The sequence below is a fragment of the Rattus rattus genome, chromosome 16, assembly GCF_011064425.1.
Source record: "Rattus rattus isolate New Zealand chromosome 16, Rrattus_CSIRO_v1, whole genome shotgun sequence".
NCBI lineage: Eukaryota > Metazoa > Chordata > Mammalia > Rodentia > Muridae > Rattus > Rattus rattus.
Window position 1 is genome coordinate 2,292,619 of NC_046169.1, and position 13,436 is coordinate 2,306,054.

Genomic DNA, 13,436 nt, shown 5'->3' on the forward strand with positions numbered 1-13,436 from the left:
CAACTTAATAAAGAAATATGGGCTTTTAGTAGTATATCTTTTAATCCTAGTGCTTGAGATGCAGCTCTCCATACATTGCAGGTCACCAGGGCTAGCTAGTGAGACCCTGTCTGGAAGGAAGCAGAGGAAGTAATGGCATGGTAGTCAGCTGTGGCTGGCTGTACCAGTCATGTACAAGTCTGACTTGTCAATAATCAATCATGGATGGGAGGGGACCCTCGTAGGGTCCTACCTATCCCTGCTGAACTTCGTGCTATTCACGAAGCTGAGAGAATTGGCTTCAGTTATATACTCATGGCAAGCCCACCAGGCACCAATGGATAGTGTTACACCCATGATCACTCAGACTGCCCTGGATAAATGCTGTAGTCACAAAACATAGCAAAATGAACATGGGAAAGGTATCTCTGTAGGGGTGGGGGATAAAGGTGACAAGGAGTGGAGTGAAAGTAATCAGAATGTATTGTGTACATATGTGAGATTGTCAAATGGCAAATTTAATTACTTTTAAGTGAGCTAATGAAATGGGCAGATAATTCTCAAAAAGAGAATACAATGTTTAATTTTAAAAATGAGGAGTAGTTCATTAAGCAAGAACAATTCCTGCTCTTCCAGAGGACCAGGTTTGATTCCCAGAACCCACATTGTGACTCACAACTGTCTAGTTCCAGGGGATCTAACGCCCTCTTCTGGCCTCTTCGAGCACTGCATTCACATAGGACACAGGTACACATCAGGCACTCATACACATAAAATTAAAATAAATAACCGAATGGTGGTGGCACACACCCTCAATCCTAGCACTCAGGAGGCAGAGCCAGACAGGTCTCCAAATTTGAGGCCAGCCTGGTCTACAGAGTGAGTTCCAGGCCAGTAAAGGCTAGACATAGATATATCCAGATGTATACTGTGTGTATGAAAGAGAAACAGAGATGGAGACAGAAAAACAGAGAAAATAGAGGAACTATGAACAAATGCTATGTGGATGTGGAGAAAATGGATACTTACATATGCTGATGAGATGTGAACAAGTCCAGATGCTGTGGAAATCAGCATGGAAGTTCCTCAAAAAAACATCTATTTATATATGACTCCTGGGTATTTACCAAAACGACTCTTAAGCCAGCGTGTCACAGACAGACGCACTTGACAGGTATCGGTGTTCACCGTAACACAATTCACAATAGCTAAGTTATGAAACCAACCCAGGCGTTCAACAGAGGAATGAGAAAGGATACATATATGGAATGGAATTTTATTCAGACTTAAAGAAAAACAAAACTATGGTGTCATAGGAAGAAAAAAGATTTTAAAAGGGTGCAACGTAAAATAATTGTATGAAGTGAATTAAGCAAAGTACAGATGACATCTTGTTTTCTATTGTTTGTGGGTTCTAGATTTTATACATACAGATACATAAAATCATGTATGAATATGTATTAGTCAGGGGTCTTTGCAGACACAGAATTGATAGACTGAATATATATTAAAAGGACTGTGGGGGTGGAGAAATGTCTCAATAGTTAAGAGTGTTTTCTATTCTTTCTGAGAACTCAAGTTTCTCTTTTTTTAAGACTTAGTTATTTATTTATTATACATGAGTACACTGTAGCTGTCTTCAGACACACCAGAAGAGGGCATCAGATCTCTTTACAGATGGTTGTGAGCCACCATGTGGTTGCTGGGAATTGAACCCAGGACTTCTACAAGAGCAGTCGGTGCTCCTAACCACTGAGCCATCCCTCCAGCCAGAGGACTCAAGGGTTTTTTGGGTTTTTTTTCCCCAGCTCACAACCACCTATAACTTTAGCTCCAGGGGATCTGATGTTCTCTCTGGCATCTATGGGCACTAGGCATGCTCTCGCCTACAGTTACACAAACATACACACATGAATAAAAGGTAGAAATATAAATAGTTAAGCAAGGAGGTTTATTAGGTTGGCTCCCCGAGGCAGTCTGGCTAGCTCAGTAATAACTATCTCACACTGAAAAGACTCACTATGCCAGGCTGTGTGCTTCTGCCATCTCAGCCTGGAGCTGAAGGCCAGAAGAGCGTCTGTCTTCAGTCCATGTTGGAAGCCCAAAACTGGGTCTTAACATCAGTCAAGTATTTTAAGACGCAAAACAGGATAAACGAAGTTACGGATTTACCAACAAGAGTGAAGGCAAGTGGGGAAAGAAGAGGCAAATACTTCCTCTGACTGGGTCCTTTCTCTAGGCTGCGACCAGAATATGTCACCCACACCTACTGTGGGTATTACCACTTAAAACTATCTGATCAAAGGCTGGAGAGATGGCTCAGTGGTTAAGAGCACGGACTGCTCTTCCAGAGGTCCTGAGTTCAATTCCCAGCAACCACAAGGTGGCCCACAGCCATCTGTAATGGGATCTGATGCCCTCTTCTGGTGTGTCTGAAGACAGCAACAGTGTACCTATATATAATAAATGAATAAATAAATCTTTAAAAAAAAACTATCTGATCAAGAAAAATCCTCACAAAAATTCTATTGGCTCACCTTTTAGTTGATTCCAGATCCAGTCACAGTGACCACAGTCTACACAACATGAAAATAGAAGAAAAGCTGCTTAGGTTGCAAAGGGGACTAACTGGAAGGGTACTGGGTATGCAAGATGAGGGGGTAATGTGTGAGCATTTGACGGAGCTTTGAGCATATGCCAGCAAGAAAACGTCCTTATGAAACCTAGAACAATAAATATACACCAGAAAACAAACAATAGATCTCTTTTTTTATTCATTTATTATATATGAGCACACTGTAGCTGTCTTCAGACACACCAGAAGAGGGCATCGGATCTCTTTACAGATGGTTGTGAGCCACCATGTGGTTGCTGGGAATTGAACTCAGGACCTCTGGGAGAGCAGTTGGGTGCTCTTAACCTCTGAGCCATCTCTCCAGCCTTTTTTTTTTTTTGGAGCTGGGGACCGAACCCAGGGCCTTGCGCTTGCTAGGCAAGCGCTCTACCACTGAGGTAAATCCCCAACCCCAATAGATCTCTTTTGAGTATGAGGCCAGCCAAGGCTACATAGAGAGTTCTAGACCAGGCAGGGCTACACAGTAAGACCCTGTGAAGTGGAAACTTAAGAGTTCTTTGGAAAATCAGTTGAATGATGTTTTGCTGGGGCAAACACGTGAAGGAACATTTATCTGAAGTGGACATAGGTGAAAGACTAAGGCAGACTGGTGAAGGAACGTTTCACTGAAGCAGACACAGGAGAAAGGGTGTTCTGTGAAAGCAAGCTCTGATGAAAGGTCACAGAATGATGGATTCTTTGCTAATGACATGTATTATATCAGTCCTCCTTACATTGCAAAGTTGAGCTCCCTTTGTCCGGACTCCATAGAGAGAACTGCCAAAAATACTTCTGGTGATGTGCTGCAGTTTCTTGCCACTTCCACAGACTAGGGCTGATTAGCAGAGTGATGTCAGCTGAGACAGACACGCATGGTGAGGCAAGACCTGTGGAGGACATGCGCTGTTTGGAGAGAGAGTATAAATAGGACTCTCTGGATAGTGACCGTGGTTGAGCTGTGCAATGCTTGTGGGTCTCTTCGCTGATCTTTGTTTCCCTGAGAGAGGCACAGCTGAGAACTTCTCCTGGCATCCCTCTGATCCCTCCTGCTGACTTGTGCCAGGGCTGAGGCCTGGCTATCTCTGCTAGGTCATGTCACTGCTGTTGCTAACGTGACTCTACTGAACTGGACTGCTAATGTATCTGTGAACTGTTTGCGAGTGGATCGAACTGCCGATGCTAACCTATGAACTGAACTGCTGATTTTCAGACAACACAGATGGGAGTTGCTCCAAAGAGCCTTTCGAAACAGGTCCACTTCCCCCATATCCTTTTTTCCCACTACCTCTGGTGGATGGTGGGCTAAAAGGGAGGTTAAAGCATTTAAGAGCCATCGTTAAAGATAGACCTTAAAAAAATTAAAGTTACAATACTGTCTCAAAAAATTATTTTTAACTAAAAGTAGAGTCCAGCACAATGTCTTTATGAGTAGAGGCACTTACTACTAAGTCTGGGGACCTGAGTTCAATCCCATGATCCATATGGTAGAAATAGAAAACTACTAAAAGGTCTTCTGCAACCTAAACATGCACATGCAAACACACACACACACACACACACACACACACACACACACACACACACACACACACACATACACACACTGCACAAGACACGTTCTACTTTTCCAGAAGACCTAAAATCATTTCCCAACACCCACAAGTGAGAGCATCTGCACACCCAGTTCCAGAGAATCCAGTGCTTTCCTGTGGCCTCTCTGGGCACCAGGTACACACAGAATACACAGATCATGCAGACAAAACACCCATTCACATGAAATAGAAATAAAAACCAAACAACAGAGAACATGGGGATCTTAGTGACTGAATCATTCGCAAGTTTTACAGGGCCTGAGAGTCTAGAAAGAATCCCCTTGTCACACAGCCTCCCTCCAGGAAAGGAGGAGGAGGCTTTCAAGACTCCGGACGTAAGGAAATGTCACAAGTCTGGGAAAGCTGAAATTGAAGACGTTTCACCCAGGTGCCTACTCCAAGGTCACTGTAACGCCTGCTGCTGCAGTGGAAAGGGCTCTGACCCACCTATGGCATGGCCTACAAGTCCTGCAGAGCTCTCTCAGGCTGCAGCTTTCTGGAGTCCTCGATCATCCTGGAGTGTTGCTTTGGTGACACAAAAGCTCAGCTGCCTCTGAGCCTCCCCTGCTTCTGTAAGTAACCCCAATAAAAATGCACTGGTTCACCAAGCTGTCCCTGAGGAGAATAGTTACTTTGGTCTGTTGTGGACTCCCTATTTGGGGTGAGTTGAGTCAGGTAAGGCCTTGGTGTGGATGCAATGATCTGCTAGGAGCAAACAATGTTCATGACACAAATGACTATGCACGTGGGGAACTCCATGATACGTGTCTCAAGCTCCTGCTGATTCGAAGGTTGAAACAAAAGGATCCCCTGAGCTCAGGAGTTTCAGGCCAGCCTGGGGAACACAGACCTCATCCCAAAACAATACAAAATTAATTGGGCTTGGGATGTGTCTCAGTTGGTATAGTGCTTTCCTAGCATGCACGAAGCTGTGGGTTCAAGCCCAAGACTGTATAAAACTGAACTGGCAGCACTGCCTGTAATTAAAACACTTAGGAGGTGGAAGTGGGAGAATCAGAAGTTCAAAGGTATCCTTGGCTACTGAGTGTATGACCATCCTGGGCTAAATGAGGTCCTGTCTCAAAAGGGGAAAACCCTTTCTTGAAGCACTGGAGATCTGGAAGCCTTTGGTCTCATATATGCTTAACAAGTTCTCTATTATTGAGCCACATCCTCGGATTTCCCAAAACTACCTATAAGCACTTGAAAATAGAAATTGGGAGGGCTAAAGAGGTGGCTCGGTGCTGATTAAGAGCACTGGCTGCTTTTCCCTGGGTCCTGAGTTCAAATCCCAGCAACCACATGGTGGCTCCCAACCATCTGTAATGGGATCCAATGCCGTCTTCTGGTGTGTCTGAAGACAGCGACAGTGTACTCATACATAATAAGTAAATAAATTGCTCTTTTAAAAGAAGAACAATTATCAGTGTTAACTCCTGACCAAACTGTTCAGGTGCCCCTCCCCCTTTGAGACACGCTTCCTGTAACCGAGGCTGGCCTCAGAGTCACTGTGTAGCTGAGCTGAGGATGTCCTTGAACTTGCCTTTCTGTCTCCACCTCCCCTGTGCTGGGGACTACAAGTGTTTATTGCCATATCTTTTTTTACCAAAGTGCTGAGTATCAAACCCAGGGCTTTGTGCATGGCTAGGTAGGCACTGTACCCACTGAGCTTCATCCTCAGCTGGAGATTGGTTTCAACTTATGCTATTAAGTAGAACAGCACACAAACTGGCTGTACAACAACTTGGTTTTTTGTTTTTTGTTGTTTTTTTTTTTTTAAGATGGGGAAAAGGAATACAAGAGTGTGAGTGAAAGGAGGAGGTTTTTAATCACCTGAGTTTTTAATAATAGATTTTCTTATTTTTAATGGGACAATATAGATAAAAGAGCGAGAGAATATGAGATCAGCACCATAATACACATCAGCAATCCCTGCACTCTGGAAGCTGAGGTAGAAAAATTCTGAGTTTGATGCCAGTCTAAACTGCACTGAGAGTTGGAAGCCAACTTAGGCTGTGGAGAGACCCCGTCTCAAAAATAAAGAAATATATTTTTCAAATCCACGTGAATATCAACTGTTCAGATAGAAGCCCTGACTATACAAAGAGTTAAGATCTCAAACCTCAGACATCCTGACACTCTCTATTCTGAATAGACTCCTCTCTGTCTCCCCTCCTGCGTCTCTATCTTCAGCCTGAACTTTCTTGTAGCCTTTTGTGAATCAGGCTGTACTCCACTACTCTGCAGCCTCCTCCAGAGGGGAATCACTTCCCCTGCTGAAGGTATGATCTCACCTTTCCTTCTATGACACATCCTTCCCTGCCCCACCCTATCCAAGGCCCATACCCACATCCTGGAGTAATCCATGTAGTAAGTCTTGCTAGCTGTCAGTGATGGTTCATACATGGTCTATGCCCTCACTTACTTATTAAAAGAATCTAGGATCCGGCCAAGGTGGTGAATGGGAGGTGAAGGTGGAAGGATCTGGAGTTCGAAGTCACCCTCTGCTACATAGAAGAAAACTTTGAGGCCATGCTGCTCTACAAGAGACTATCTCCAAAAAAAAAAAAAAAAAAAAAAAAAAAAAAAAAACTCAGAAAGTGGGAGGAGAAAGTGGAGGAGAAAAAGGAGGACAAGGAGGAGGAGTTTGGCAAAAGAATCGTGGTCCCATTCATTCATTCTTCAAGCATTTACAAGCAGCTCTTACGTGCGTGGCTCAGGACCTAAAGGAGACCTGACATCCCCTCCGATGCTCCACGCCCCAGCCCCTCTCCGCCCCAGGAGAGAGAATGGTTGGGGCAGGTGAGGGATATAATCGGGAGTTCTGACGCCAGATTCGCCCAGCAAGGGTAGGACCTGACCTAATCACCCGCCCGCCACACTGATCCTGGCTCTGAAGAGGAGCTTTCTAGATACGCCGGTTCTAAAACCTAAGCCAGGATCCCGGCCCTTGTCCGATCCCGCCTATTCCTTGCCTGGGACACGCCTCCTCATTAACTCCTCCTTTTCATTCAGCCCAGGGCCTAAGTCCTACCGCCCCGGACGCCAACCTCATTCCCAGTCTCATGACTCCATTGGTCAAATACGGGAGCCCGCCTTCCATCCGTGTCACTGACCGCTTAGACGTCAATCATTTTCATAGCACACCCCTCCCATCTCAACAGTTACCAGGGCCGAGGTTTGAAGAGCAGATAGTAATGGACGGCTCAGAACCTCTCATGATTGGGTAGAAATGCTAGCTCTGGGCGGGGCTTAGTGCCTCAGCAAAGGGTTGCTCAAGGCCGCAGCTTTCCTTCTGGGGCACACCTCTTGCCCATCATTATTAGTAGTTAAGGTGTCGATCAATATTATTACTTATTTTGATAGGCAAAATTAGACGTCTATCACAGATTCTCTCCTTTCAATTCGCTCCTCTCCTCAGAGAACCGTAGCCAGGGTCCGCCTCATGGGCTAGCTATGGATTGGTCAGATCCCATGTCATTCTTCTACAGTGGGCGGAGCCAAGGGGCTAAGTGGGTGGTGAATTGGTTGACTGGCTGGGGGGGCGGGGCAGTGGCTCCTGTCAGCGGGTGAAATGGCAGTGGCGGAGCCGGCGACGGCCGCGGTCCCCGGGGGTGGCTGATTGAAAGGGGCCGGGCCGCGGGGTTTGCGGGACCCCCGAGCAGACGCGACCGCGGGTAGGGGCATCGGACGACGCAGCGCAGGGACAGCGAGGCGAGGCGCGGCGATGGCGGCGCTCTCGGCGCAGGTAGGGCGGCCCCGAACCGGGCCTCTTCTCCTGGGGGCGTCAGTGCTGCGGGGCCCCGCGGGGAAGCCAAGCCAGGAGCATGACCTGGGGTCGCCTTGCCTCTAGAATCCGCGCTAGGAGCCTTGGCATTCCCAGCCCTGGACCCTGGAACTCCGGCCTCCGCCCACCCTCCTTCCTGATCCCCTCAGGATCCTTCCCAGGGCTTCTAGGACCTCATGTCTCTTCCCGACGCCCCCCACAGGCTCAAAACCTCTGTACATCGTCCCAGGACTCCTCTTATAACCTGTCCAGGGTTTCCCCATCCCCCAGTCTGCGGACCTGCCCCCCCCCACACACACACCACGAGCGTCCCCCTCCAGTCCCCAACCTGAATCCATGACCCCTCCCATCTGCACATCTCTTGCCTTTACATCCCCCGAAACCCCTCACCTGGGTTCCTGTCTTCTGGATCTGGCCTACACCCTCATCCTCTCCAAGGAGACCAAGATCAGAACCCTAGACTCTTTCCTTCTGACTCCACAGAAACCCATGCCTCGCCTCTTAAATGGAAAGATTCCCAACCGAATCCAGACACATCGCTCAGCCTGCTCGCTTGGCACCCCTCCTGTTCAAGTGCTCCACTGAAAAACAAAATTACTTCTGGTCTTCTGAGAGGACCATACACTGTTGCTGATCTTGAGCCATCTAGATTGCATCTTCCTGGAGAAACGAGTGCTCCGACTTCCCAAAAAGATAATGCTGAATCCCATCCCCCATAGACACACCCTCCCAGTCCATCTTCTTGAGAGATACACAGTGGGGTCATTTAGATAATCCCTAAATATACAGGAACCTAGGGGTCCAACACAGACCCAGGCCCACGAGTGTTCTCTCTCTATAACACACACACACACACACACACACACACACACACACACACACACCCACACCCCTTAAGAACTTCTACACACCTTGAGCCCAATACCCTCAACAGACCTCCTAATTCAGACAAAAGACAGAAGATTGTGAGGCAACAAGCTCTGTCCCCAGCAGCTAGCCTATCTCTTCCACCCCATTCTCTTTGAGATGGGGACTACAGTGGGACTCTAGGGGGTGTCAGGGCCTAGAATCTACCTACCACAAATCTCTTCACTCTCTCTGTCTCTCCTTGCCTTACCCTTTTTCGTAGAAAGGACATTCTTTCCTATGCCAGTGTCCCAAAAGGAACCACTGCCCATTTCCAAATCAATGGCACCCCCTACACATACCATGGGGAGTGAGATCTTCCAGCTGCTCCTGGCCCCAATCCTAAAGTCTGACCAGACTGGTAGGACCAGCATCCCTGAGTCTACGGCATCTGCTGGCCTCAAATAATATAAACTGTGCTGCCATCTAAGGTGCTCATCAAGGCCCCGTCTCTGAGAGCCCTGTGAGTTCTTTAACTCACCACCAATGTTTGGTCAAAATCAAACAGCTTCCTCCTAGCGTTTGGGATCTGCTCGGACTGGGTCAGACCTGCCAAAAGCAAGCACCTCTTTAAGGAATATTTTCAGAAGGGGAAAAAATATGAAGAGGACTGGGGGAACTGTTGAAAGGACGAGTGCTCTGCTTGACACCCCCAACCTTGAGTACACCACTCCCAACCAGTCTGTCCCAGCCAGACTCCCCACATCCCTCACTCTCTCATGGTTGTATTGGTTCTTCCCACCAATTCTGCCCCACGGCTTTCATCCTAGGGTCCCACCTGTGGGTTCCCTCTGGGTTCCTGTGGTTGACTGTGGTGGTTTGGAAGGGATCGCAGGTGGCTTGGCCCTGGCACAAGAACTGAGGCCCAAGACAGAGAGGAAAGAAGAGATTGCAGAACTGGCTGTAGTTTATAGGACTGCAGAGTGTGAGGAGAATCCAGAACAAGCCAGCTCCAAACAAGCATTTAGTTATGCCTGGAGAAACCCAGATAAAAAGCCTAGGTTTCCTCTTTTTTATAGAATATTTACAAACAAATTCTGGACGATTTGAAAAAAATAAAACCTTATCTTGGCTTAGAGCCTCAGCTTCTCCATCTGGAAAATGGGAGTTTGGGGGAGAAACCCTTAGAATAGTAGTACTCTGTGCTGTAAGGGAGATTAGGGTGTGGCCTTGTTTCCTGAGAGCAGTGAAAAGAACACTGGGGTTTAGCAGAACAGTCACCTAGCAAAGTTGGTATCGTCACCGGCCCTGACCTCCCTGTCCTCAGTGGATTAAAGAACTTAGCCATCTTACAGGAAGCTGGCTTAAATCAGGGCTGAAAGAATGAAGAAAAAAGACGGTCTGTTATGGGACTTGTAGTCACACAGGGGTCTCTTGGAAGTCTTGGAAGGACTGAGGACATGGGGAAGTCCCGGCCAGCCATCCTGATGGACATGAGATAGAAGTTTATCATGTCCATTTGAGAGCGAGAGTGCACGAAAAGACTTGAAGGTCATGTGGCCCATGGGAAACTGCAAGACCTCCTCCCACTCCCCAGGGGACTTTGCACAGATGGGCACAGCAGGGTAGACAGGGCCCCTGGGATAGACTGTGAACTCTATAGAAAGTACCAGAAGGCTTCGAGTTTTTGAGTAGAACCCACACAGCTTTGCTGTGTCCTGAGGATATGGATACATTGTCTTTTGTATCTGTGCTTTGATAGGTACTGGTGGATGAGAAACCCATCTCCTTGTAGAATATAATGTCAGTGTTTATGGGTGATAACCCCACCATGCCCAGGGAATTGAGCCGGGTGTCCTGTATCTAAAGCCTGCACACCCAGCTTGGGGAAAAATTGGACCCAGAAGCATACATTGACTGAGCTCATGCCTGTGTTTGCTGTGTCAAACATAATTTGCATATCATCTCATTTAATCCTGAGCAACCGGAAGGAGTCAGTGCTCTAGTGGGTGCCTTTGCTATCACGCTGCTGCTGCCGCCGCTGCTGCTGCTGCTGCTGCTGCTGCTGCTGCTGCTGCTGCTGTAGGAATGCAGGAGACAGAATTACTTACCCTGTACTGCTGTAAGGGCTCTGAGAAAGGATCAGGGCATCCCTAGGACATCCAGGAAGGTGTGACGGGGATGCCTTGTGGATGCATTCACCAAGCAGGCACAGCAGGGTAGGGTGTTCCAGAAGAACCTGGATGGACTGAGAACCAGCACAGTTCTTTCAAGGGATGTGTGACTTCTGGGGGTGGACGGATGGGTGAATGGATGGATTGACGGATGGGTGGATGAGCTTTATCCTTCCAGCCAGAGTATGCCACATGTGATCCATCAGGCACTCGTGGTCAAAAGGGGATCTGAAATTGGGAAAGTTGGGAGAAGGTACAAACCATACCATCTCCAGGAAAGCCAAAATCAAGCACTAGAAAGAAGGAAGTTGTTAAGAGCTAGCATGCTCCCTGTGTCCACCCCAGTTGGAGAAGAAACCTATCCCTCAGAGGAACATTTCCAATGCCCTTTTAGCATATTTAGCCTGCACTTTACTGTCTGTTCTAAGCATGAATCCATGCACTTGAAAAATCTTTTGTTTGTAGGTGACATGGTGGGTGTATGTGAATATTTCAAGTATGAGTTAACACACGTGTGTGTGTGTACATGTAGAGTCCCAGATCAGCCTTGGGTGTCATTCCTTAGGATCTGTTGTAAGCTGCCACGTAGGTACTGGAAATCGAGCTCTGGTTCTGTGCAAGAGCAGCCAGTGCTCTTAACCACAGAGCCATCTCTCCAGACACTGTCTACCTTGTTTTTTGAAAGAGATCTTTCATCTGGGTGGTGGTTGGTGCATGCTGGTTAGTCCCAACACTCAGGAAGCAGAGGTAGGAGAATCTCTGTGAGTTCAAGGACAGCCTATTCTACAGAGTCAGTTTAAGGACAGCCAGGGCTACATTGAAAACCCCTATCTTGGCAGAGGAGTGTGGGGAGAGATCTCTCGCTAGGCCCCAGGGACCCTCCTGCCTCTGCTTCCCAAGAACTGATATTACAAGCACACACCACTGTGTGTGGCCTTTCATAGGGATGGTAGCCCTGAAACTCAAGTCCTCATGCTCTCATGGAAAGTACTCGACTATCTCCCTGGCCCTATAAAATAGGATCCTTAAGTAGTTGGTGTTTGCCTGTGTGTATGTCTGGTGTACTTGTATGTTTGGCACATGGACACAAGTGTCTGTGAAGATGCACTTGTGTGCCTGTCCCTGTGGAGGGCAGAGTGTCTTCCTCTGTTCCTGTCCACTTTCACCCACTAACACAGGGTCTCTTGATAAACCTGCAGCTCTCCAGTTTGTCTAGCTAGCCAGCTTGCCTAGAGATCTCCTATCTCTGTGCCCCAAATGCTTGAATTACAAATGGCCACCATCCCTTCTCAGCTTTTTTTTATTTTTAATAATTTTTATGTGTATCCCTGTTTGGCCTACATGTATGTCCATGCATTTTGTACAATTCCCACAGCTAAAAGAGGGAATTAGGTCCTCTGAAATTAGAGTTACGGACAGTTGTCAGTCTTAGTGTGGGAGCTGTGCAAGAACCGCCAGTGCTCTTAACTATTTCTTTAGCCCCTCCCGCTCATCTTTGACCTGGCTTCTATGAGTCCAAACACTGCTTTTACAACAAACACTTTATCCATGGAACATCTCCTCAGAACCCCCATGAAATATTTTCACCGATACCTGTCGGGATACACAGCCCGTGAGCAAATCCCATGAAAGGAGGGGGGCTATCTGTGTTTTTCACAGGTGAATCCCAGATTCACAGAGCAGCTTCTCAGTTAAATGTGTTTGATTTTACAAGCTAATGGGCTTCCCTCCCTTAGCCATTTCTGCAACAGAAAGAGGTCAGATCTGTCTGCCTCAGGTAATGCTAATCAAGCTGCCTCGCCCATGCCCACCATCCAGCCCAACAAGCCCAGGAAGCTGGCACAGATGACAGAGAAGCACATCTCCACCTGTGCACCTGCCATGGGAAGCCCTTGGGAAAGGGCTTTGATGTTCTTCCTGCCATTTTCAAGGACATTAAAATAGAGAAAATGAAGAAATTTACTGCCAAGTGAACCAGTTGCAGTGGCAGGAAATAAGCTGATAAGGGCACACAACATAAACTTTTTTTTTTTAGGTCACATGTGAATTTGTAGGTCCACCCTTAGGTCGCCACCTGAAGTGTGTTGCTGTTACTGCTCCTGTTCTTCCCAACAAAAGTGATTATAGTTTTATAGTGTTTAGTCCTTAAACATTGTCACCATTAAGGGACAATTTGCCCTGGACTGTGGAGTCCTCAAGGAACTGTCCATCCAGCAGGGAATAAATATAGGCCACTGCTGATCCTAAACACAGGACAAAAGTGGGAGTGGAAAAAATAAGAGTAGGGGAGGGAGGGAGGGAAGGGGGAGAGAAAGAGTGTTGGTTGAGTACTATCATTAGCCCTGTTTACAGATTGAAATGTCATGATACCCTGGGTCACAGGAGTATAGGAGGAGCCAAATGATCTAGAATAACTATCTACACTGCTCGAATATGAAAACTTG

At 47.1% G+C, this 13,436-nt stretch overlaps 1 protein-coding gene across 4 annotated transcripts in view; it reads left to right on the forward strand.

Annotated features, from left to right (window-relative positions):
* The first annotated feature begins 7,737 nt into the window (after positions 1-7,737).
* The window catches only part of Evi5l (ecotropic viral integration site 5 like), a 38,105-nt gene continuing 32,406 nt past the window's right edge, over positions 7,738-13,436 (forward strand). For all 4 annotated transcript variants that reach the window (XM_032886416.1, XM_032886418.1, XM_032886417.1 and 1 more), the window contains exon 1: positions 7,738-7,933. The gene's annotated coding sequence lies outside the window, so the exon portion shown is untranslated. The remainder of the gene's footprint in view (positions 7,934-13,436) is intronic.